Source organism: Urocitellus parryii, chromosome 14, assembly GCF_045843805.1.
Source record: "Urocitellus parryii isolate mUroPar1 chromosome 14, mUroPar1.hap1, whole genome shotgun sequence".
NCBI classification, from domain to species: domain Eukaryota; kingdom Metazoa; phylum Chordata; class Mammalia; order Rodentia; family Sciuridae; genus Urocitellus; species Urocitellus parryii.
Window position 1 is genome coordinate 54,858,298 of NC_135544.1, and position 21,915 is coordinate 54,880,212.

General features: G+C 42.6%; 1 pseudogene; it reads left to right on the forward strand.

Annotated features, from left to right (window-relative positions):
* The first annotated feature begins 15,778 nt into the window (after positions 1 to 15,778).
* Positions 15,779 to 19,758, forward strand: LOC144250080 (von Hippel-Lindau disease tumor suppressor pseudogene; annotated as a pseudogene).
* The last annotated feature ends 2,157 nt before the right edge of the window (positions 19,759 to 21,915 follow it).

Genomic DNA, 21,915 nt, shown 5'->3' on the forward strand with positions numbered 1-21,915 from the left:
CCTTTGGTGTGTTTCTGGCTTCAGTAGGAGGCTAAACAGAAGGGGGTGCGCCACTCTGACTAGCTCGCTTTTAGAGAGTAGAGTGTCCCCTGCTGGCCCACAATAAAGGCTTCATTGGAATGGCAAAGTGTGGTCTGAGAGTGATTTGAAGATCTCCCTATCAGTATAACATGGGAAACTGTGAAAGAGTGAAAATGTTTCTGTTTCCCGTGCAGGTGGCTGAAATGCCAATACTGCTTTGAAAACATGCAACCTCTAATACTTTCTGGATCTTCCTTCATATGAAAACATCTGTACCAAAAGGCTTCTAAACCCACTGGTGTATTTGCACACACAAACAGAAACAAGCCCTCCAATAGTAACATGCACACACACAACTCACACAAAACAACAGCACTTCTCTTAGTCCTGTTACTTTTCCAAGTGAAAAACGACCAATGAAACATATACTTTCAAAACACCCTCCCAGCCTCACAGCCTGGAAATGGTCACAGTGTACTAAGGTTTTCTACATGTCCTGGAGCAATAAACTCTTGGTAATTAGACACCCTGAGAATTGTAGCTGCTCCCAGGCCTCTCCTGTGCCACAGATGGAAACGGGGAAAAGCACACAAAGCAGCTCTCCAGAAGTTCAAAGAGATATGCCCCGAAATTCCTAATCCAGCTAGTCCATGAATTTCTGAGAAGTGATTGGTGGATCTGACATGGAGAGAGAGGGGGCGGTGGGAGGACTCCCTGCAGGCTGAGGAGATGAGGAAGCCTGTCCTATGGAAACCTTCTCAGAGAATGTCTCCCTTTCTTCTGAGCTCCCAGCAGGAGTCCCTTGTGCTCCTTGATCCTCCATGCATGGAGGCAGCTTTCATCCACTAGAAAGATCCGTCTCAGGTGGATGACATTAGGAAGTGCAACAGTCTTCAGACAATACCCCTGACACTCAAGTCTACCTGGGCTCTCCTCTCCTTGCAGAGTCATCAGTGTCATTTGGGCCAATGCAAAGTGGAACACCAATCTGACTCCAGAACACGTGTTGGCTCTGGAGCCTTCCTGTGCTGTCCTATACATAGATCTGCATGCTGAGTGGGATGCAAGCCCACAGGATCCCTGCTCTACACCAGCCTGGCCATATCATCCATCCCAGCCTGAATTGGCTGCTGCCTTCCACCCCTCTCAGCGTTGTTTCTCCTAACCTAGACCTCTGTCTATGTGCTCAACTGTTTCCTGTGGGGATTCTCTTCTATCCTACATGCCAAGAATACCATGGGTCCTGAGTCAACTCCCCCTTCTCCCTGGGAAGGGTTCTGACCTGTAACAATTGGGTTTCCCAAATGGGGACCTTTGGAGGCACTGAATTGGATCCATGGACACCAACACTTTCCTTTCGCCTTGACTAGGATGCATTCTGTACTCTCCAGAACATAGAACCTCTTGCTCCACTTCCTTCATTGACTGAGGGGCTCTGGGGCTCAGACTGAGCAGAGCTGCTTTCACCTAGCAGGTGTTTCCCATAGTCCACAGCCCAGAGCCACCCTTAGAAAGACTCTTCCAGGCAGATAGTTTCTCTCTAGCAGTCCAAAGTGGATTGAAAGAAACTGTTGCGTGTTAAGTGTCCATGTGTCCAGGGTCACTCTTTGGAAGTTGCATGTAGAGAAGAACCCAAGAGGACTTGAGCATCAGCTGCATTTAAGGGAGAAGAATTGGGCTAAGTAAGGTCATCCTCAGGAGACTGCTCTCACCTGTGGAGGGAAGCTGCCTCCTCATCTCCACCATCAGGGACTAGTGGAAGTTCCTGCCTGACCTCAAGTGGAAGAGAGACACTTCCCCTGATGAGATGGTTTCCAAGGAGGGAATTTTCCATATACTCACGTGATCAGTAGTCGACCCAGCACACCCACTCCCTTGGTGTCAGATCCACAATACCTTCTGAGAACTTAAGGAGATGAGAAAGATTTGGGTGTGGCCAGTTCACAGCCTGGAGTGCTGAAGGGGGCCTGTTCTCCAAAGACTCTTTGTGAACACCAGAAGTAATGAAGCAGATTCATTACAAGGATGGTTCAAGTATATTTAGGGAGGTCCAGTTGCTTCATAATCTTTCAAGTAGGGCAGCACGCAAGCGGTAATGGGATGCACTTGGATATCCTCTCAAAAGCTAATTGTTTGACCAAAACCTCTGAAGCATTCAAATCACCAATTATCTCTTTGCTCCCTGGTAAAGGCATGCTAGAAAATATGAGAATTTTTCCTCTGGTCCCTGGTGAATCTGACTAAAGTCCTAAATTTTTTTGCCTTTATTTGGTAGTTCCCTCCAGGCTTTTCTGGAACACACACTAATTTTATCATAAACTGGCAAATCATAATCATAATTAAATTGTAATTTAATTGCTGTTCCAAATATGCAAATGATCTGTTACCAGTTAACATATCTAGAGGAGCCTCAAAACCATGCCTGCAACTCCTTTCCATGCATAAATCTGTCCAGTTTGATCTCCATCATAAAAAATCACTTCCAGATAGGTATACTCTGGCTACCATAATCCAATTATAGAGGCAATGGCTCACTACAAATGGATCCAATCAGACTCTGAACAAATGGTGAATTAGGAGCATAAGTACAAGCATTTTTCTGCACCTTTAAATTTTTAACACTGTGCATGCATATGTTAAACCACAGCATGACCTGAATGCATTGATCTTGTTTGTTAACCTGCTCAAAAACTTTAAAAAGCTGAAACCCTGTAACATCTTCCCCTTGCCCCAGCATGGCTTAGAAGGTCTGTTGAAGCAGTGAGAGCCTGGCCACCATCATGTTGGAGAGGCTAAGTCTCATTCTCCCTGAGGGGAGTGGCCTTATCCAAATTTCCTTTTTTCCTATTCAATCTGCAACTGCAGATTGCTAAAACTCATACCTAGCTCACGTTCTCCCTTGGACTAAGAATCCTTGGAATCCTGAAGCTTGGCTTCTTTGGGATCTCCCTTGTGGTTTCTTCCCCTCCATCTTGAATTTCCCTTCCCGAAACTCAATCTGGGCTAGTTTCTTCTCTAGCCCATGCCCATACCAGCAAGCCCATACCTGACTTGCTCCTGAATCATTCTCTCTGTCCCAATCAGCTGCAATTGAATTAGACTGTGGTTTTGCCCCAAGGCTTTCTACCTGAGATTTAATAGCTACTGGTTTGGTATAGCTTGATTCTGTCCTTAGTCCAGCTACAGACAGGAAAAATTCCCTGGGAGCTGTGCTAGGCTGTCCATCTTATTCTAGGCTCCTAATTGCATTTTGCAGCCCTTCCAATAATTCCTCGGAAGGACCAATGATTTTCTCTTGGTCAGCAAAAAGACACATTTCTAAGGCAGTCCAGATGTTCTGAATATTTTCTATTGTACTTCTAAGTAGTTTAGCAGAAAGGGAACTTTCAAACTGTTTTCTACATAGTCTTTCCCAAGTATGTAATTAGGCGAATCCTCCTCATAGAACCATAGACAAACATTGTTGACTGTTTTTAGAAATTGAGCAAGCTCAGCTCTTTTGATCTGTTTTCTCTTATGATTGGTTAAAGTTTCCAGGATCATTAAGTAGATTTCCTTCTCTGAAGATGATGAATTCCCCATATTATGATTAACGTTCCTCTCTCTTCATTTGCAATCTGTTTTCTTTCATAGCTCAATCTCCATTACTCTAAATTTCTAAAAGCACCCTCAATCCAAGTGAAACCCACCAAATTCACACCAAGTGCCCTTGGTTTGGGTACCAACTGCTGCTCCCATCCAGCTCTGGCAGTTGAACTAAAGTCACTTGTGTGAATTTGAGGTGATGCAAAATAACAGTACCTTTTATATGAGCTTCACAATGGCTTCCCCATCTCTGGCCTCAGGCTCCCCAAAGCAGGGTAAGAGAAGGTCACAAGAGGGTGATGAGAGAGAGAGAGAGAGAGAGAGAGAGAGAGAGAGAGAGAGAGAGAGAGAGCACAAGCACATTTGGAAGTGGGCTTTTATTTGGGAGGACACTGTTTCTTAGAACATTCTATCCAAAAAAGGCAGAAGGGAGAGGATTATGAAGGAACAGGTGAATGTAACTCAACCCCAGTTGGTGACAACTACACCTGGAGCCACACCTTGTTATCTGAGCTGGGGTAACACCCTAGTTACTGTAGAACACAATAATTGCTCAGTATCCTGGGACATCAGGACTTAAAGGCATGTTTATCTAGGGCAGCTCCCCACAGAGAGGTGAGCCTTACAGGCAGTATGGAGCCAGCACAAAGAGAGGGTAGGGTAGCTTCTGCCCCTGAGAATCCCAATGCACAGCAGATGATGCAACTCCTACATGAAATCTAGAAGCCCCAGGAACTCCTCAGCCTGCACAGTAACTCCTGCTTTTCTTTCTTCTACCATGCAGATGAGGATGGCCAGGTGAAGATAATGGTCATGTAAGAGACTATCAATTGAAGCCTGGAGAATTGGGGCTAGGAACTTTTCCCCCTACTTTCCCTGCCATCCTGGCCCTACCATTCCTTCCTAGTCAAACTTTTACCCTTAGAGAAGCTAGATAAGATTCCTATATAATGGGGGACAAACAGGTGTAGACCCTCTGCCAGCTTGGCTAGGGCTAAGTCTTAATTTCTGGATTCTTTTCCAGAAAGAGAGCCCTAGAGGGGCAGGGGCTCTCTGGTGGCCCCCTTGACCTCACCCAGCATCCTTCATTAGGGGGCTCCATCCCATTACACAGAGGTTCTTTTGGGCAGGAAACGTGGGCAGCATTTCCATAGCCCTTAACATGGGACTCAGGGCTGGGGATGTGGCTCAAGCGCTAGCGCGCTCGCCTGGCATGCATGCGGCCCGGGTTTGATCCTCACCACCACATACAAACAAACATGTTGTGTCCGCCGCAAACTAAAAAAAATAAATATTAAAAAAATTCTCTCTCTCTCTTTTTTTTAAAAAAAAGATGGGACTCACTGTAGGCAGGACTGGGTCAGAGTCTGGCAGGGACAGTCCTCCATTCAACAGGGCTCTCATCTTAGAGGCACTTTGGGGCAGGCAGCTCAGCTGGGAAGCATTCTCATGGGTCTTCAGACAGTTGGGGTCACTGTAGGCTAAGTGAGGACAGAGTGGGTGCAGGTTTTCCTGGGGACTCCCATCCTTAGAAGTAACTTGGGCAGGGCCACTGGGCAGGGTTCTCGGGCCCTATGACAGTTGAGGCTAACTGTAGGCCAGGCAGGGCCCAGGGTGCTGGGGTGTGGGCCATCCCTCCCCAGTGAACATATTGTACTTGGGAAACATTTGTATATCTTGGAGTAGGAATGCCCCCTGTATCATAGTTGGAGCTGGCAAATAGAGAGGAGGTTCTAATAATTATTTGGGACTGGGAAACTTATTTATTGACAGCACAAGACAAAGGAAGGGACAGGGATGGGATTGCAATGTCCTAAGGAAGCAGCTTCTATTTATTGTGGGTTTTTTTTCAGATTTATACACAACATGCAAAATATCTTTTTTAATTGATTTTATTTTTTAAATACACAACAGCAGAATGCATTATAATCCTTATTATACATATAAAGCACAATTTTTCATATCTTTGTATATAAAGTATGTTCATGCCAATTCATATCTTCATATATGTACTATGTTTTGCATTACAATCCTTATTACACATATATACCACAATTTTTCATATCTCTGTTTGTATATAAAGTATGTTGACACCCAATTTGTGTCTTCATATATGTACTTTGGATAATGATGACCATCACATTCCACCATCCTTGCTAATCCCCTGAACCCTCTCTTCCCCTCCCCTCTGCCCTATCCAGAATTCATCTATTCCTCCCATGCTCCCACTCCCTACCCCACTGTGAGTCAGCCTCCTTATATCAGAGAAAACATTCGGCATTTGTTTTTTGGGGATTGACTAACTTCGCTTAGCATTATCTTCTCTAATGTCATCCATTTACCTGCAAATGTTATGATTGTGCTTTATAAATTTAGCTATAAAATAAATTTAGCTATAAAAATTAATAAATAAATGTGACAATCCAGCCTACTTATTCCTTTTTTACTGTTCATGGGAAGAAAGAGATGTCTGCACTAAAAGTTTGTGAAAAGATTATTAAAAAGAAAAACTTATTTAGTAAAAAAAAGTGTTTTTTTACTTTGTAAAATTAAATTAAACATATTATCCAAGGATGACATATTGTATAAGCAACATTTCCCCAAGACAAGGCACAAAATACTTAGAGAAGAGAAACAGATAAAAATATGAGATTTTTAGAATTTAAAGTAACATTGATACTTGTGAGATTAAAGATGAATATGAGTGGTAAAATATATTTTATCAGGTATTAAGGAGTTAACCAACTTATGGAATTTTGTCCACGTTTATTCTAAAGGCATTTGAACTTATGAATCACTTGAAGTGTGAAGTAAATGTAAATGAAAAGAAACTCCTATACAACCTGTAATTTTGTTCCTTTTTTCTCTTATGAACAGTGACTAAAGAATTGTGTATACCTACAGGGTACAAAAGTGAGGTTTCCATGCCTGTATACCTTGTGTAAATCTACTACCTCAAAAATACTTCACTGTGGGGAGAGTTTCTGAATACCCCTTCTATTCTGAAATAAATGAAGCTTTATTGTTATTGCCCCACGGGTGGCACTGCAGGACACCTTGTTGAGTGAAATGGGAGTGATTTTGTTGTTACAGCAGCACCTTGGCCTCACCCTCACTGCCCATGAAGTCAAAAGCTGAGCCCATGCCTGTGTCTCTCTCATTTGAAAATGCCAAATCCAAATGGAATTTGCCCCATTGGTGTGAAATTGCTCTTGTACAGATTTTGCTACTTCTCTTTCTAGTTCCTGCTGTAAACAGTAATAAGCATACAAAAAATTATAATGGACTGAGCCACAAACATTGCTAATCCACCCATCACAAATGTCAAAATCATGGACTTCCCAAGCTTAGTGAACACTATTCCACCCACTGCTACATATAAATAATGAGTTTTACTTCAACTGTTTCCATTCTGTAATGAAAGAGACATGTCATCAGTCAGGACCAGTGACCTCAGAGTTCTAAGCTTTAACCTTAAAGCACGACAATCCTCCACATCTTTGTCAGCATTTGTTATTTTTCTTTCTTTCATAATGGCCATTCTAACTGGGCTGATGTGGAATACTTGCATTTTCATTTATATTCTCCTGATAGGTTAATGTTATCAAGTATTTTTTATATATTTCTTGGTTATTTGTATTTCTTCTTTTAGGAGTGTCTATTCATGTCTTTTTCTCCTGTGTTAGTGAAATACATTGTGTATTTTCTGGTTCTTGTTAGTATTTTGTGGTTCCTTAAATATTCTGGATATTAATCCTAGGTCATTCAAATATTGGAGAATATTTTCTCCCAATACCTACATTGCCCCTTCACTGAGGATGTGGAGGAATAGGAATTCCCATTTACTCTTGAGTATAAGGTCCTTGCTTAGCATATGGATGGCCATCTTAAGTGATAGCTGCCATTTTAAGGAAAAAGTTTCACTTTCCCACCCAAGGGTGTGTTTGAGCAAGCCTCACCACTCCCTCAAACCAACATAACCCCTAACTGCCTGCATTAGGACCTGTCTAGCTCTGATTCCTGAGCCTGCCCCGTAAATGTCTCAAAACCCAAGCTTGTTTTGCCTCTCTCTCCTATAGAGAGATGGCCTTTATTTGTCATCTCTGACAAATAAATTCTCATGCTTTTCTCTGCCTGATCTCCATCTTTCATTTCTCACTTACCAGTCTCTCATTCCATGCTTTCCCTTCATTTTGGTGCCAAAAACCTGGGATAAGTTTCCCTGGTATGCCTGCTCCCCCTCTTAGAGGGACACTGAGTGACCCTGGGCCCCAATCCAAATTTCATCATGGGACCAGGCCTTCCATTCTGCTGAACGCCCTCTCCACACCCACCACTGGATATTCTAGGTAAGACCCCTGTCTCCAGTTGACCTAAAAGAACTACAGGTCCCAGGAAATGACCATTGAACCTCTGGCATTCCAAGGATTACCATGTGGTCAAGAGTACCCCCAGTCACAGCTATCACAGCTACGGCTGATCCCTAGTATTGACAGAGTCTTTTATTTGGGTCCTGGGTTTTGAGAAAAAACTATGGAAGGTGATTGGGTGTTGTTCCTAGTGAGACTACCTCTTGGCCTTGGGTTAGCCTCTACAAGCTTCTGCCTGTACTATGTAGCCCCAGCTAGGCACCCAAGTGCCTCTATGGGCTCCTGCCCTGATGCTTACCCAGCAGTGGTGATGGCCCCCTGAGTGTAACCATCCTCTCAACTAGATGATACTAGAGACTGGGGGATGCCCCACCTCTAAACTCACATCTTATATCTCACCATGGGTGGCTCCTTATCCATTCCCTCCCATAGTCCCCTAAGCTGCTTCCTGGCTAATCGAGGGTCTCTCTCACCCTAGATGTAAACCCCCAAAACTTATCCACTTGCACAATCAGATCTGGCCTCAATATCCTTTGGATAATGACTATAAATGGTCACTTAATGGCAGTTTAGAACCCAATATTTTCAGGGATCTTTTCAAATATTGTGAGCATTTGGGAAAATGGAAAGTGATATCATATGTTCAGAACTTCTCCTATCTAATCCCTTTCTCTCTGCAACTCTTACTCTTTCACACAAGTCCTCTAAAGCTCTCACCTCCCCTACACCTGTTTCCAAAGGGATAGAATACCCTACCCAGGACTCCTCCTTCAACTCAGCGGATGAGCTCCCCCTATACCACAATTCCCTTTCTAATGAAGCTGCTGCAGCAACTTTTCCCCGAGTCCCTCCATCCGCTACCCCTGCCCAACCCTCATCTCTGTGTCCTCTATGCAAGGTGGCTGGGGTAGATGGTGTGATCCAGGTTCATGTGCATTTCTCTTTGTCAGACCTTTCACAGATAGAATAGCATATTGCGTCCTATACGTCAAGTATAGGACATATCAAAGAGTTTCAATATCTGACTCAATCATGATTTGACCTCCCATGATATCCATATGATCTTGTCTAACACTCTCCTGCCCAGCAAGTTTGGGAACAAGCTAGAAATTACGCTGATAAGGTACATCATACCTCCCTTACCCATCCAATTGGCACTAAAGCGGTCCCTGATTGGGACCTCAATTAGTATTATAATTCATTTGTAAGAGTAATTAGTAGAAACCAAATTCATTACTTGCCTCATGGCAGGACTTAGAAAGGCAGTCCATCAGGCCATCAGTTATGAAAAGCTCCAGGAAATTATCCAAGAATGGAAACCCTTCAGCATTTAGACCACCTAACCAAGGCTTTATTACAATATACTAATCTGGACCATAGACTCCAGATGGGAGGCAACTACTAATGCCCTACTTGTTCTCACAGAGTTTCCCTGATATTAAGGCCAAACTAAGGTGCCTCAAGAGGGGGCCCCTAACTCCCCAATCTGAGGTTCTGGGAGTGGCATTTAAGGTATATAACAGGATAAACAAGAAGAGCTGGAAGTAGAAATATCAGATGCTCACTCAAGCCATCTGTCTGGCTTCAGAATTTATCCCTGGTTCCACTGGTCTACAGAAGGGTCACTTGGAACCACCTGGACTCTGCTTAAATGTGCTCAGATGAGTCACTGGGTTCGTACATGCCCTAAGCCTTGCAAGCCTCCAGGACCTTGTCCTAAATGCCATCTGAAGGGACACTAGGCCATTGACTGTCCCTGGACCTATAGAAGCCTCCAGCCATTTAGCCTTTCCGGTTCCACTTTCCAACTCTTAGGACTGGCTGAAGAGGGCTGATGGAATGAGATTATAGGTCAATATCTCTGATGGACACAAAAGTAACAATCTTAAACATACTAGTAATCAGAATTCAGCAGCAAGTTATAACCTTGCAAACCATGATCAGATGGAATTTGTCCCTGAGGCACAAGAATCCTCCAACTGTCACTATCAATAATGTAATATATCTTATTATCCAAGCAAAAGCTAATTAAAACCACAGTGAGATGTCACCTCCCACCCATCAGGAAGGCTACTACCAACAAAAAAGAAGTGTTAATGAGGGTAGAAAAGGATCCTTTGTTCCCCGTTGGCAAGATGCACATTGGCACAGTCATCATAGAAAACAACATGGAGGTTCTTAAACCAATGAGGAAGAGATCCACCTCATGACCCAGTGACCCTTGTCCTGACCACACACCAAAGGAAATGAAATCAGCTTGTGAAGTTATCTGAATACTCACGTTCACAGCACTACTTACAACAGCCAACGTATTTAAATAGTCCCATTGTCTATTGCCACATGGACATAGAATGTATCATACACACACACACACACACACACACACATATTGGAATATTGTTCAGCATTTTTAAGGCGATACTGATATTTTCAATAACATGGATAAATTAATTGTGCATTATATGTGAAATAAGCCAGAATGCTTGACCTCACTTATACATAGGCTCAAAAAGAAAAAAATGAAAACCTTGAATGCACAAAAATGTAAAATATAAAGATCATTGTCAGAGATTAGTCGGGAGAATGGGAAGATGAAACTCAGAGGCCAGAACATTTCAGTTATGCATAATAAGCTTAGCAATTTAATATGCAGCCTAATTCATTATATTGGACCACATTTGTGAAATATGTTGAGAGAGCATAAATTATGTAATTATACACACACACACACACAACTGTGTGATAAAGGTTGCTCTGATTTGCTTGGCCATCATTATCATTTCCCTAGGTGCAGGTGTATTCAAACATCCTGTGTGAACCTCACACATGTACAATAATACAGTACTGGAATCAAAAGAGATACCTAGAGACTAGAGTAGAAAATATAACCCTGAAGTAAGCCAACACATGTACAGTCATCTGCTCAACACCGTTACATCAAGAGCACACACCAGGGAAGCAATAGTCTCCTCAGTAAATGGTGCTGAGAAAACTTGACATTCACACATGAAATGGAACTGGACATTTGATTGACACAAAACACAAAAAACAACTCAAAATGAATCAAAGTCTTAGAACTAAGACCTGAAACCTTGACCTGCTATTATTAATTTCTGTAGGTGTCCCGCTTTGTTTTCCCCAAGGGTTAGAAGAATCTATATTGGACACTGTGTGGCAGTATGCAATCTAGTCAGGATATGGAAACAAAGTATCCATCAGTGGATGAATAAAGAGTGCAATCTACTGACCATGGAATCTTATTCATCCTTTAAAATCAAGGAGTTCCTGTCATTTGTGACAACACGGATGGACTTGAAAGACATTATGTTAAGTGAAACACGAAACAAAAAGGCAAAAGCTATGCAATCTATGTTATTGTTAAACTCCCAGAAGCCAAAGTAGAATGGTGTGGCCAGGGACTGTGTGGAGGGAAATGGGTTCGGAAATTTAAAAGGCAGAGTTAAAGTTTTGCAAGACAACAGGTTCTGAGGTCTAGTTGATGGTTTAGTGCCCCTAGGCATGAATATAGCATTGTAGGCTTAAGCTTTACTAACCAGGCAGAATTTATATTGTGTGTTCTCACCAAAGGCAGAAGAAGGAGAGAGAGAAAGAGAAAGAGGAGGAGGAGAAAGAGGAAGAGGAAGAAGAGAAGGAGGAGGAGGAGGAGAACAAGGTAGGAAGAAGCTGAGAAGAGTCTGGTGGGCTTATGGCCTTGATAGTAGTGTGGTTTCTTCACAGGTGCATTCGGATCTCCAAACTACTGAGGTACACACATGAAAGATGTACAGCCTTATTTACGTCAATCAGAACTCAATAACATGCTTTATAAAAAAGAAGTTGGGTTAAAAGTGAAACAGGTGAATGCTCCTTCTCTCCCAGCCATTTTCCTTCCTGATGCCTTGAATTCTGAGGTGATGGGTGAGATCTGGCAGCCACATTAGGGTGATAGAGTAAAGAGTGAAAGAGAAGGCTGGCAGGGAGCTGCACCTCTGATGAAATTGATAGCTGTATTAGCCCTAAATGGGAGAACTACAGATTCAAAGGGGAGGAAACCATTGAGCCTCATTTGAGCCATGTCAGTTGGGTATTAATGTCATAAATACTTGGAGAACATATCCTCCTTCGGAGGAGGGGAGAGGTTTGCACCATGTGATCCATGGTGGATGTTCAGCAATGGACTCAGTGGCGATGAACATGATGTACTGGCAAGTGATGAGCAGAGGGACTTAAACAGCCTGTGTGGTTATTTTTAGTTAAAGACAGTGCTGCTGCTAGAATGCCGGTGTAACTAAGGAGATTGACATTAATAAGAATTCTTGAACCATTTAAAAATAAAATGTCATGAAGTGAGGCTGTGTCTGCAGAGTGAAGCAAGATTGCCAGTGGATTTTATGATGCACACCTGTCACTTCTAGAGGCTGCTGATGTGATTGAAGGCAGACTGTGTTCCTGCCTATGTCCATACCTGCAGCTGCCATCAGATCTGGAGCCTGAGAATTCAAACACACACCTCCAGCCTCCATGTGTAATGGATTTCACTGTCATGAGTTGTTCCCCTTGAAAGCAGGTTTTCAAGATAAATGACAACCTCATTCAACTCCTCACTCAGCTCTGAACACTCCAGCCTGCTGGTAGCCAGTGTGAAGTTCACACATTTGTGGTGAAGTGAATTCCCCTTCAGCAAACTAGCACACAATGCAGTAAGCCCCCTACCCTAAGCACAGCATGTGAGAGAGGAGGCCAGGAGGGAGGGGCCCTCAGCCATTAGCAAGGCTGGGAAGGCTGGGAAATGTTCACTAACCAAAGAACGCATCACTAAACTAAGTCAGCTAGCCTCTTACCAATGCCCAATGCACTGTAACTAAACACGGACTGGTCTTTGTTTAAAAACTTTGATCCATTGCCAAAATGTTTGTAGATGAAGTTCCCATTTCACAGGGTTTGCTGGGCAAAACTGCTCCCGCATGCTTACGGAACAGAGTGTCCAACCAAACAAGGACTCAGCCTTCCCCTGAAGGCCATTCTGCATGCACAGAATACCTCTGTCCATGCTCCCCTTGGTGAGGCACAGATGGCAGCTTACCAAAGACCTTTCCCTGGTGCTAGAGCTGCAGACGAAGCTCTCACTGCCTCCTGGAGATGAAGCCAAGCTTTCTTCTTCCTCCAGCCATGAGGACCTCCGTCCTCACTTCTAAATTATCTTCCATAGTTCCTCACTGATGCATCACAGTTTTACACCATGGTGGCATTCCTGGTTACATCTTCCTACATGCACATACCAGAATGATATAATTTGCCAATATCATTCCCCAGGATTTCCCTTTTCCCTCCCTTCCTCCCTTCCTCCCCCTGGTCCCTTTCCTCTACTCTACTGATCTCCCTTTGAGTTTCAGAGGATCTAAATATACAGCAGAATAAAATAGACTTTATTATTACTGTAGGTATAGACGTGACTGCATGACGTGACTCAGGAAAGTGAGAAATTATACCCCATGTGATTCAAATGTATGATATGTCAAGATCATTGTATTGTCATGTGTAACTAATTAAAACAAATATATATGTAAAACATATATAAAAGCACAATTCCAAATTCACTTCAGAAAAAGAAATCTGGAAGGAGTAAAAGGGAGACGAAAATTGGGAGAGAATGGAGGTGGAAATCCAGTTTACTTCAGACATTTACATTTATCTGCTGTCAGTGGGGCCTTCCTAGAGACCAAGCATAAAGAAACAGAGCAAAAACCAAGTATGTGAGATGGGCCCCGACTCCTTAAAGTCACAGGCCAGTCACTGTGACTGCTGTCATCCAGGTAAAGGTCACCATGCCCTCACATAGAGCACTGGCAAAGCTCCAAGAGAGATTTCACTGATGAGAACCACGAGACAAATAACACATGGTAGACGGAGGCCAGAATTAATAGGCTATTTCAAAGCTGGAGTCTCTAGGCTTTAACAGTGGTGAGTTCCACAGCAGGATCTGGAATAAAGCCACTGGTTCACTCCTACCAGCAGGAGAGCTGTGCATCCAATTTCATCTCCACCTTTCAGTGGCAATATTGTGTGTGTGTGTGTTTCTCTGTTTCTGTGTGTGTGTGTGTGTGTGTGTGTGTGTGTGTGTGTAGTATATCCTCCATCCATCACTCCACATGGTTTTGGGGTGAACAGATGGCTTTTCTGAAACTAGGTCCCCAGGGCTAAGATGAAACAATTCTCTCAGACTGTGAAGAGCTGATGTGTAAGAGATTAATTGAAGTTATGAGTTGCCTCGATAATGGTTTCTCTTTTTTTTTTTTTTTAAAGAGAGAGAGGAGAGAGAGAGAGAGAGAGAATTTTTTAATATTTATTTTTAGTTTTCGGCGGACACAACATCTTTGTTGGTATGTGGTGCTGAGGATCGAACCCGGGCCGCACGCATGCCAGGCGAGCGCGCTACCGCTTGAGCCACATCCCCAGCCCATTGTTTCTCTTTTTTGAAGTATTTTTAAATAGATGCAAAACCTATTTTAGTGAAATAAATTTACAGTTGCCTTGTTATGCTTAGATAGTAGATATTATAGCCACAGTGCTTTATAATCTATAGAACCAAGAGAAAAATAAAAGTCCTCTGGTCCATTTTTCCTGTTCTACAGGGGGCACATCTACAGTCCTGTTCAGCAGTGTGCCTCCCCCAGGGGGAAAGCTTAAGCTACAAGCCTCAGTCAGGGCTACTTCTTCCCATCCTGGCTTTTTCTACACATCCCACTCCTGGGTTCTGTTGTCCTTCCTTTGCATAACTCTAGGGAGACTGGTTACAGGGGATGCTGTGTCCAATTTTATTGACTCAAGAGCTCACAAAGCTGGTGAGATGCTTGTTCTTATGGCATTACTAAAGACCCATTCATTACACACTGAGCAATCATCTGCTAAGGCATGGGTTTGAAGGAAAAATCAATTAAAAATATATAAAAATTTGTATCCCCAGAAATTGTATGCTTCTATCCAGGTTTAAGCCTTCCAGATTTGGAAAAGCTTACTCATTAGTTTTCTTTTCATTGTCAGTCAAGCACAATAAAGGAGAGTGTTGTGGTAGAAGAGAGGTGAGGGCATTACTTACTGGCAAAATGGAATGCAGCAAGATGGGGCAGGACCACTGCTAAAGACAACAGGAAGGTGGGTCCTGTCTGCGTGTCTTCAGTTGGACATTTACAACAAAACTGAAAACCTTTTAGTGGGGAAGGAGAAGAGGTGAAGAGCAGATAGAGAGAAGTCAGAGGGATAAATAGAATGAGGCTCAAAAAAGGCATGGCTCTGTCCCTATCACCCAACACCTGTCCCACAGCCTTGGGGAGCACAGCACTCATCATTCCAGTGCCCACATTCAGGTCTCTAGGCAGACACCTGCACTGCGGTGGGATGGACTGATGTGTTGTCCCACATCATCGCCAGCTACACATGGGCCTTGGTATGCCCCTCAGACTGTGCAACACTTTATGGCTGTGAGGTTCAGATGCAACCTGGCTTATCATCAGCCTAGGTAACCAAAGTACTGCTATCACAAATACTCTCCAACAGCAGGCAGTATTCTCAGGAGAAGTCAAGGGAGCAAGCATAGGGCTTTGTCCTGGAGGTTTGTGTCAGACTGGTGAATCCTCACAAGGCATTTCCTACTGTCCTCCATCCCTAGGCCTGCCCATATACAGAGCCTCTGAAATAGCCCAAATGCAAAGGGGAGGCATGCAACCCCAGTCTAGCAGATGTGTCTTGTAGATGTCATTACCCATGACTGGCTGCAAAACCTTGGGTGAAAAGTCACTTTGGAAATGCCCAACTTCAAACAGTTTGACGATTGTACTACTCCAGTGCTGAGCTGCTTTAGGCAGTTATGGACTCGGGATAGGTATGACAGAGCTTGGTAGTGTTTCTCACTCTAGGTATGGTGTTAAAGTCTAGGGCTGCTCCATCCATGGTGACTTTGCTCAGAGCCAGGCAGAATTATACAGTGACTTACCACAGGCCAGTAGCTTTTGATGGGCATCTAGGCCTGTCCCAGGCACAGAGAAAGGCTTGCACAGATGGACTACTCTCCCCAGGTACATTCCTTGTTCATTCTGAAGAACACACCAAGAGTGTATTTGGTAGAAACCTGAGCTTAGATTGCCCTCTCACACTGAAACTTGAGCTACAGACTCCTGGCAAATGTCAATGTGGTTGCTGCCAATGCTGAAATAGTGGGAATTATGATAGCCTAAAGGAAAGAAAACAGCCTTCTTGGAATGTCTGGAAAGACAGGCAGAAATAAAGCCATGTTAGGAAGACGGCTGTGTCTGCCTCATCCCTCCATGCCCAGGTGAAGCTGCATGTCAACAAACATGCAAAGCTAACACGAGGTCACCACTGCACCTAACAGTCCAAGTAAGGAAGAGAAATGGACCAGATAGTCATCAGGTTACGAGAGCCCATAGATAATTTGAAACAATTTTTTAAGAAAACTAAATAAACTTGAAGAAGTCACAGAGAAAAATTGTAATGCTTTAACAGATCAACTTAACAAAGAAATGGAGGCAATTAAAGAAAAATCAACCCCCAATTTTTGACCTGAAAAACACAGAGCAAAACTAAATGCATGATAAAAATATCTATAACAGGATAGAACAAACCAAAGATAGAATTGGTGATGTTGAAGATAGACTGTTTGGAAATGTACACTAAGGAAGAAACAAAACAATGAAAAAAAAGAAAGAAATGTTGTGGGAATTTTTGGAACAATGCTAAAAAAAAAAAAAAGCAAATATTTCAGCTGTTGGGGTTCAAGTGCAATTTGAGAATTCCAAAGGAGTAGAAAGCTTCTTCAAAGAAATAGTAATAGCTAAGAAATAGTAGGAGCCAACCTATGTGCACTTCAACAGCTAAATGGATAAACAAAATGTGGGATAAATACACATGGAATATTACTCAGCCACTAAGAAGAATGACTTTATGACATTTTCCAGTACATGCATGGATCTGGAGACTAACATGCTAAGTGAAATAAGCCAATTCCCCCAAAAAACAAAGGTCAAATGTTTTCACTGAGATGGGGAACCTGACACACAATAAGTTGAGGAGAGAGAAGATAAAAGTTTAATAGTTTAGACAAAGGGGAATGAAGGGAAGGAAGGGTGGATAAGAATTGGAAAGAGAGTGGAATGAATCTTACATAATTTTCCTATGTACACCACAGTGAATCTTACCATCATATACATACACAAGAATGGAGTTCTAATTAGAATAAGATATATTCCCTGCTTGTATAATTATATTAAAATGATTCCACTAAGTCCGATTTAATTAAGTAGTAGAACTCACATTTTTTTTCCAGTGAGCATGGATGCACCACACTCTATGACATAAAACAAGTCTTAGTAACTACAAGGAGATTGAAATAAAAGTTTGTGTTGATCAGAATATATGTACTGGTCCCAAATGCCAGGGTAGGGCACCAATGACATATAGATGGCCAAGATCATCACTATGTGAAACATGAGGAATGGAAGTCCAAAAAGTTCTGTTCACTACACCTTGATGTCAGAAATGCCAAGGAAAACACAGCAGAGTCAAGCACTGGATGAAAACCATGTTTTCTCTCAAGTAGTGAAGAGACAGAGCAAGGCCAGCTTCAGAAGTCCTGCTCCGATCTCCATGGCTAGCAGTTCCCATTCCCTCTGGAGTCCATGGAGAAGAGCCATTTTCTTGTGTTCACCCCTTTTACATCACAGTAAAGATGCCTGCCTCCTCCATGGAGTCTGAAATGCTGAAAGCTGTGGATGTGCCTAAGCATCACTGCAAACATGTTTAAGCAGAACAAAGGGGTAGGCATTAAATCTGCAGGAAGGAAAGATATGCCCACACAAAGCAATCAGCCAGCCCGGCTAGGTGGGCCCTTCATAACTTGGCAAGGAAGTAGTCCCAGGACCAAAGCCCTCTCTTATGTGGTCAAAAGGGGTTGAAGGTTTTCAACCCTGTGCTCAAGAGATTGATTCCTTAATAGTATGTTCTCCAGCCATAATGGAAAGAAATTAGAAAATGAGACAAATTCTGTAAACATTTGGAAATCAGCCAACAAATTTCTAAATAACACATAGGTCAAAGTACAAATTACAACAGGAATTAGTATTATGGATTGAATGTACATGAAACCAAAGTCTATCAAACTTATAGGATGCATCTGAAACAGTGCTAAGAGGGACATTTATAACTTTAAATATCTCTACTAGGAAAAAAAATGAAGTCTGAGTTCTCAGAAAAAACTGCAAACCCAAGCTGGGGGAAGGGAATCTGAAATATAAAAAATAGAGTGGAAATCAATGGAGTAGAAAGAAAAATCCAATAAGGAAAGCTAATGGAAGCAGGTGTTTCTTCTTCAAAAGTGTCAATGAGATTGACAGGCCTTTAAATAGATTGATGGAGGGATCCAAGATGGCGGGCTAGAGGGAGCTGCATTCTCTGTCAGTCCAAGACCTGGAAATCAAGTAGTGGGAATACTGGTTCTCTGAAAATGATCAGAGGACCCCTGACAGCTGCTCCCATGCAGGAATCAAGGCCCCCAAGCAGCACAGGTCTCCAGGCCTCAGTGTCAGCATAGGACCTGTGGTCACTCATCCACACAAAACCTCCAGGTGCCCAATTAAGACCACTGGCATTAGCACCCACACAGGACTTCTGGAAGCCCACCTATGTAAGAATATTGGCTGCTGCTCCCATGCAAGACACCCAGCCACCACCCACACACAAGAACTCCAGCTGTCACTCCTGTGTGGACCCCTACCTATCAACATGGGGCTCTCCCAATCACCTGCATCTTGGGTCACTGCAACCACTGCCATAGTCCCCTACATATGGTAGCCTGCACCTGGGAATACCATGCTGGGTCCACAGACAGCTGCCATTCACAGTATTGTCCAATCCAGAGTTGAGGACCCCAGGCAAACACAGACACTCCTGTGGGGCAGGACATTCCCAGAAGCCAGAGCTCACCCCCAGTGACTGAGGGCAAAGATAAGACCTTCCTCTGGGTAAAGTGTATCTTTATGCAGATGGCGTGCTGAGCGGCAGCGCGCGCACGAGCATGCACGCACCCACGGCCCCGCCCTGCCCCGCTCAGGCTGGCGAATCCCTTGGCCGCCAAGCGGTCCTCTAGGCTGGGAAGGTGAAGCCAGGAAGGTGAGGAACCAGAAGAGTCTGCCAAGGCGGTGGGTGCAGATTGTTCAACCCTGAAGAGTGCTACCAAAAGGAGCAGGGCGCCACAGTCCGGATGAGGCCAGTGGCGCAGAGAAGATGGAGGCCGGCAACCTCTGCCGGTGCTGCTGCGCTCCTTCAATTTGCGGGAGCTTTCCCGGGGCATCTTCCTCAACTGCAGCCTGCAGGCTGTGCTGCTGGTGTGGCTTAACTTCCGCGGTGAGCCTCAGCCCTATGGGACCCTGCAGCCGGGCAGCACCTCCGCCTCCACACCTCCCGAGACCATATTTGGCTCTTCAGAGGTGTAGGAACACACGGTGGGCTTCTGGTTAACTGAATTATTTGTGCCATCTGCCACCGTTGATGGACAGCCTACTTTTGCCAACATCACACTGCCAGTGTATACCCTGAAAGAGCGATGCCTCCAGGTGGTGCGAAGCCTAGTCAAGAACTACAGGAGACTGGACATCGTCAGATCACTCTGTGAAGATCTGGAAGACCACCGAGTATACAGAGAGACTTGGAGCTGCTGACACAGGAGCACATTGCCAATCAGCAGTTGGAAGAGAAGACTGAAGATAGTTGAAATTAGCATTCTTACGACTCAGCTTTTCAGGGTACTGATGAGACTTGATCTAGATAATAGGACTGGTCGCTTAATCTCGTTGCAAAGTGTCTTATTCTTGGAGTAAAATATGCGCCATTTCTTAATTTCACTAGGAATTGTGATGTTTAGGGGCAAACATCACAACGTGTCCTTTAAATAACTGCCCTTTTTAGAAGTACTCATCAGGAGAAAGTAGTTGCATTTTCGCACTCTAGTAAGTCAGTAAAGTTTCAGTATAAGGATGTTTAGATAAATAATCAATGAGAATTGCATTGTATTTTTAATAGTCAGAATGTGATGGTGTCTGCTCTTAATGGATTGTGGTTGATTTCTATCTCCCATTTTAGGAAAATTGAAATGTCCTTAAGGCAGGGACAGGTTTCTCATCTGTTTAAGGCTCCAGTGTCCAGCACATTATGAACAAATTTCTCCCTTTATTTTATTTTTTTGGTGCTTGGGTTGAATCTACGGCATTGTGCACGCTAAGCATGTGTTCTACCATTGGGATTCCCCCAACCCTTATTTACTTATTTATTTATTTAGAGTTTGGTTTCCTAGTATTTCCCTAGGGAAAGCAAAGTTTTGGGTGAGCCATGATTGGTTGGAAGGTGTGCTTTAAGCTAGTAAAGCCCCACCCTTTGCTGATAAATCTGTGTGTGACTTGGAAAATGCCTTTAGTTAAATTAGAGTCCTGAAATGGTGGTTTTTATTTTGTTCATAAGTATTTGTTGGATGGACAAACCATTGGATGCTTTGGTAGAAAGTATTAGAGGATTGGCCTCTGTTGGGGAGAAGTGGGAGGCCTTAAGTTGTGAGTAAGCAAAAGTCTTAAAGGAAATTTTTTTTACAGAAGCAGTTTTTCTCAGTTTCACACTTTCTTGGTCTTCTCTTATTACAATGTTGTTTTGTTTAAGTTTCTAAACCAGGACTGGATTTTGTAACTTGATATCTACACAATACAGCAAAAAAGAGTTGTCCTCGGGTTTAATTCTAATATTAAAACACTCCTGTATTGTAAATAAATTGCTCCCAAGTCTGAAAAAAAAAAAAGATGGCGTGCTGAATCCAAAAACACAAAGATTTTATATCATGCCCAAGTATATTTAATCCCAAGAATGCTATGTCACGTTAAATCCTGAAACAGATCAATAGATCATATTAACAAATATGCAGTATATTAATAAGTCATTACTATAAAGGATAAAATGCATGACCATCCCAGTAAATGAAGAAAAATGTGACGATTTCACAAAACCAGTATCTATTCATCTACCTCAAAACAAACTTGGAATAAAGGGAAGTGTCTCAATCTGATAAAGAATATCTTCAAAACTCCAATGACTATCTTATATAAACTGTAAGATTCTGAAAGCATTCTGAGATCAAGCACTAGGCTGATATGTCCATTCTCACTTTTCTTCATCTTATGTTTATTCTTAATAATTTTTCCAACATTTGGCTGGATGTTATAGCATGTGAAATCAGTCAGGAAAATAACAAATGAATGGCACTCAGTGTGAAAGGCAGTAAACCCGTCTTTACTACAACATCATGATCTTATATGTAGAAATTCAAAGGTGTCCATAAATACTAGAACAAATAAACATGTATAAAAATGTACAAAGCACATGATCAGCATATAAAATAAGATATATTTATCTCTGAATAGCTAACAATCCAAAAATAGAATTTAAAAAATTCATTTACAATAAAAAATAAATAATTAAATATAAGCTTATTGAAGGGACATTGTATTCACTAAAGTCTATAAAATATTGATTGCTTGGGGAAATTAAAGCAAATCTTAATAATGACAGGGACTTTTCATGTTTAATGATTAGAAATACCACTCTTAATCAGACAACTCTCCTTCAAATAATCTTCAGCCTCCTTGAAATCTGTAATAAAATTCAACCAGGCTTTTCTTGCAGAAATTGGTAAAAAGATCCTGAAATTCATGTAAAATTGTAAAATACCTGCAGTAACCCCAAAATTAAAAATAGTAGATGAGCTTTTGATTCCTTGATTTCAAAATGCACCATACAGCACAGTTGAATAGAGAGTAAATTCCAGTGTCAGGGTACCTTTTTCTTTATATCAATAGAACAGAATTGATTCATTACAATACCTGATGTT